The sequence below is a fragment of the Cryptotermes secundus genome, unplaced genomic scaffold, assembly GCF_002891405.2.
Source record: "Cryptotermes secundus unplaced genomic scaffold, Csec_1.0 scaffold183, whole genome shotgun sequence".
Classification (NCBI taxonomy): Eukaryota; Metazoa; Arthropoda; class Insecta; order Blattodea; family Kalotermitidae; genus Cryptotermes; species Cryptotermes secundus.
Genome location: NW_019729899.1, coordinates 851,519 through 857,518, shown reverse-complemented (window position 1 = coordinate 857,518; position 6,000 = coordinate 851,519).

The window sequence follows — 6,000 nt, the reverse complement described above, 5'->3', positions numbered from 1 at the left end:
GGTAGCAACGTCTGACATACGGGACTTCGCTACGTTTCAAAACATCGAAAGCAAAAATATTTCGATTACATATCAAAAAAAAAGAATATGCATACTTTTTGTAAATTCTAATTGAACAACATGATGTCTGAACTACAGTGCAAGAGCTGCATAAAACGCAATGCTACGAAACACCGAAGCTAAATAATGAGGCTACATCGTGCGAAGGCACTTACACCGGACTTGGTGCTAGGCCGTTACAGCCTTCCGGCACAGAGCTTACAATAATGGGCGGATCTTCAACACAGTTCGTGATGCCATCTATGCTCAGTATAGAGACCCACGTTTACTTTTATAACTATCCTTGCATTTGCCTGAAGGGGCCGCGGAAAACCACAAATAACTCAAAATATCCAGTCTCAGGGTTTAGATCTGTATCTGGGACTATCCAAATATGAAGCAGGAGGGCTACCACTGAGTTGCAACATCAGATAACAACAGAGGGAAATGATTGCTCAATAAAACTACAGAGAATCAGGAAAAACAGAAAAGAATGAAGTACTTCGAAAACAACGGTAAAACTTGGTTCCAGAGATTCAAGTTTCGAAGGAGATCTATCGTCTCGATATATAGAAAAAAGTGGCCATTGCTGTCTAAAAGAGTGATTTGTTCGATTTCATATCGTTAATACAGAAATGTGTGAATATGGCAAAGCCAAAGAAACTATAAACCACACCCTGTGGCAACGTAAATTATTTGAGGAATTTAGAGTTCATATGATAGATAACTTAATGAAATGCAAAATATCTCCACCGTATCGCGTCGAAGCCATCCCAGTAGCGCGATATATCAATAGTATCAATATAATAATTAGATCGATACAACGATAAGCCTAACCATGGATCAAAATATGCTAGGACTTTTTATGTTAAAACAGAACTAGTATATAGTTACTTTAAGGATAGCTAAAAGTTAAAGTTTTATTTTTATATAAGAATAATTAAAGCGTACTTTAAAACTGTATTTGCCAGCAAGACGGGCTTTGCAGCCTAACGCCACTTGTATCTTATTCTTTCAAATAATTAAATTCAATTCAATTCAATTCATGTTTATTTACGTGCAATAACTCAACAGCACAGTGGCCAATTACAAAGTTAGCACGAGTATATACAGAAAATAATTAAAACAAAATACAAGTATGACAAATAAATCTGTGAACATAAATCTAAAGAAGACTGAACTATATACATACATTTATGAAATATTACTAATGTTGCTAATACTGTTAGTAACTAAATACTAAGATAAGACACCTGTGAGTGATAGCATAAAATTAATAAGATTAATAACAAGTCAATAAATTAAAACCAATTACATAAGAAAAATTAAAGTTAGCCGAGGTACACACATTTGTAGTGAATTAAAACACTAATCAAGTAACACCGTAAAAGGTTCGGTACNAATAATAATATTTTAATAATAATAATAATAACAACAACAATAATAATAATAATAACAACAACAATAGCAATAATAAATATCAATTTGATTTGTTTCATTCTGGTCCATCACACTAATATTATGAAAAAGTTAAATAGTTCCGTTCAGTGTGACTGGTTATGAGTTTCTTATTTCAATTATTCATATCAAACTCCAGCCGTCTTCACCCTAGACTGTTTACTGATGTAATCCTTTTCATGTTTGCTACAATGGAAATAGTTGCTGCAATGCTGATAAATTCTCACTCCAGACATTCTGAAACTGGACACGCAATCTTAAATTAATTGCCAGCAGTTGTGACATGATGAATAAACGTTACCATATTTATAATTATTTAGGGCATGGACATGTTATTGTGATCAAAATATTAGAAAGATTTAGAAGAGCAGAATTATATGTAAAATATTCAAAATCTGATCACTTTTAAACTTATATTTATATAAATTTAAAATTCAATCTTGCATCCATGATGAGATAGGTGAACGGATTCCAGTGAATTGGCATGTAAAGAAAATTTATATCACAGTAAAATGATGGAAGAAAATACAAATCTTTTTTAAATAATGAAAGAATTTCAAATTCAAGACGTGCAGCCCTTGTGCCTAATTTTGAAATAATGAAATTCCTAAGTCAGTGTGGTCTCTCAGCAGGTCCTGTGAATTCTTATAGGTACAGGAGCTAAAGGTATGCAAACTGCAGAATATACAAAATTCATTGTCATAAACTTTAATCACAGCACACATCATGTAATATTGAAAATATTTTACAGAATATTAAATATTGAAAGTATTCTACAGAATGCTCAGCTCCATGAGTAAGTAAGTAAATAATTCTATAGAATTTTTAATATTTTCGCTAACTGAGTAGGGATATGTGAAACTTCAGTTTCAGTACTATGAACTCTGTGGTGAATTGTGAACACACACAGCTATGTCTGTGATAGATGCTAAGCCTATATGCCAGAAAAATTTTAATATAACTGTTCATAAATTGTGACCAAATCTTATAATTAATTTTATTACTGCACACTCTACGTATTAGATGACATTACCTCGGTGCCCTCTTTCTTATTCAAGTTTACTTTGATTTGAAATTCTGCCCTTCCATTTTGGAAGTTGCTTGTCTCTGAGTTCCTGCTTGGTATATCAGAGACTTTGCGTTGTTCAATGTCTGCTCCTCATGTAAAAATTGTCCCTCTTAGATGTGTAACAGCTGCTAATGCTGTTTGCAGGGACACTCACATATTCGAAGCCAGGAACGTTCTCCTCATTCGATTTTTAAATATTGTATAATTGTTACTATTATTATTTGCATGAACATAAACAACAATCACACTGAATTATTATTACTATTCTTTCTGGATATCTATACTTTTAATTTCTCAGTTGTCAATAGCAACTTAGATTTATGATAATGATATTATTATTTTGTTTGTTTAATTATGTGTATTAATTTATTTTCCTCCAATATTTACCTTTAATTATTCCTTGACTTTACGTTGTGTTTGTCCAGTATGTAACTACTTCTATCTACACTGTGCAGAGTCTGTAATTGGCCTTGCGGCTGTTGGCTCAGCAGATAAACAATAAAGAATTTAATTGAATTATTGCCATGGCTGCTGTTAATATTGGTGTTATCTCTACTGTTACTGTTATCATCACACCTCTATAATTACTTTAACATGGCCATGATCATGGTTAATACATCAGACACTTTAGATGAATGTCAGACAAGTCATGTCAGTTTCATTCCAAATCTATCCTCCTCATTTCTCTTTCAGATTTCTCCCACCTCATTATTTCATGATTATCACAAGCAGTTTAATGCAACATAAGATCAGCAGCTGTGGTAATACCATTAAACAATCAACATGAGACCAACACAGTCATACTTCATCTTGCCAGTTACTTATAAACTATTAGTCAGTATTACACATGTAACATAACATGCATAGCCATAACATTACTGATTCTCTAAAGGTTTGTTACACTGGTTTATCCATTGTAGTCTACCAACATTATGCTGGACACGGCTAGTATAAGTAGCATTATGGAAGTTGGTCTAGCACCATCCTGTGGTGACTGAACGTCATTACACTGGAAGATTTCTTATCAATTTTATTTTAAGATTAATGGTGACAATTGTGATCAAGCTTGGAACCTTTTGAATACTAAGGCTATTATGTTACCTCTAGACCACCAGGGTGGCCCAGGAATGATTGGTGTATGGATGTCAATCAACTAAGTTCCAAATGGCTCCATCTGCTACACATATACTCCAGTGTAGGGTGTAATTTTACTAGGTGAGATTTGAGGTTCTCACAGCTGTGACTATGAAGAGTATAATAGTGTGGGACATTATGCTCTATAGTCTGGAAGAAATTTACACACATTTTGAACGAACATATTTCCTCCATCTTCAGCATCAAAGAATAAGCAAACAGCAAGCACTTGCTTGTTTGGCATACTCTTTGACCCTGAAGATGGAAGCAATACATTCCTTCAAAAATTCTACTGGGCCACATGGCATAACACCATAGAGGACAGTAGTACTCTTATCACAAGTAGAGTTGCAATAGCAAAAACAACCATCCATAGGACAACCATGTGATACAGTAGTTAGCATACTAGCCCAGTATTGAAAATGTAGCAAATCTGAACCCAACTGACACCACTAATACTAATACTAACAACAGCAACAACAATTACACATGCGTAATTTTTCCTTATGTGTAATCACTTTGTAATTGGCCTTTGGGCTGCTAAGTTAGCAAGAAAATAAATATGAACAGAATTAGATTGAATAATGACAACCTGCTTATGGAAAAAGAGTCTGCTGTATATATATTATCAAATATACCTCAGATGATGGATAATACCCAATATAATACTACAATAATATAACAATGACGTCAGGTGTCAAATCAGTATGCTACAGTGAAGAGGAAATACAAGCTCTTGTAGTGACTAATGCAGTGAATATGTAGAAGGTAATCTAAAATTATGAGAGAGAATGAATAATTTGATGCAACACTGGAGTTATGTAGGTGGACCAAATCTGTTTCATATTTTCAGACTATCCTTCATTTCATAAAGTTCAGTGACAAAAGTCTTGAGATCAGTTTAATGTAAAATCCAAAGGAAACCAGCAATTTAGAGGACTCACACTCTTGTCAGTTTCACTATTTACAAAATATCAAAGTAGGAACTACGGGTTAATTGTGAATGGTGGTAAAGAGGGGTATGAAAGAAGACTATTCCAATGCAGGAATAATATTAAAGAGAAAAATATCAAAATCTTTATTCAGGAAAGTAGTTCCAGGTTAAACTGGATATTTTCTGAGCACAGTGGAGGTCATATCCACTGAACCAGATATTTAATAATCTCAGAATGAATTACCGCAGTTTTTTAAGCAGTTACATATCTTGCTGTCAACAGTGAAGTCCATTTTCTAGCAATGCAGATAATTCCAGAGCTTCAATTATTTCCTTTCCTGACATGGTAATCACTTATGTGAATCTTGTTTCTGAATTACCCATTTTGGAAAACGGTCTATGCTTATGAAAACCTAAAGCAGAATTATTCAAACCATAAAAAAACATTCTCAAACTATGTCGGGGGCAAAACTGTTCTAAGGATAAAACTCTGTACAGTTTACAGTAGTGTAAATAAATTCTACATTATGAAAGTTATACAAAGAGAGAAAACTATAAAAAACATGAGTGATATTATCCAAGACACATGATGGAATTCTTGCGCTTAAAATTAGAGAGCTGAGGCTAGAAGAATGGAAATTTCTTTTGTTGCAAAGTACATTAAGGTAAAGCTGCTTCTGTGCTGAATTAATTAAGCATTGTACCATGAAGACGTACTGGGGAGTGAATGTATAACTCCACGCACTCCTTTACGCCCTGAACGCCTATATGCGATTCCATAAAAAAGAAATGTCTTAGAGAGACTGATGGCATACCGACTCTAAATTTATAATTGGAACGCCACTCCACTCCTTACTGGTTCACTTTCAGCACTGTCACCTTATTAAACTCACTTAAAATAACATTAATTGGATATATAGATATAAACACGCGATATTACGCTTCGACATATGTTATATAATTCCACTGGCTCTTATTAGTGTTTCGTGTAATGGTGGTTTATGGATTTCCTTTTTTTTTTTTTGGGCCCAGTTTCTCAAGGAGACGCACGTTACTTTAACTGGCCGAAGCAACATTGGCATCCACAAACCGTATTTTCTGAATATAGGATTGCAGCGGGCCAGCTATAATCAATCAACACGCGAACAGACTAACATTTCAGGCTATGGGTCTAATTCTATATTTGTTCCTCACGCAGTATACGACATTGCATCATCAGGCCTACGCCACTGAGATATCTCATTCTACTGTCAATCATCGGAAAAATAATTTTTATTGTATTCATCCCAAACTTCTACGAACATCGTATAATAACGCGATCATTATATTCGGCGACACATTTGTTCCCCGGGGAAATGGAATGGGC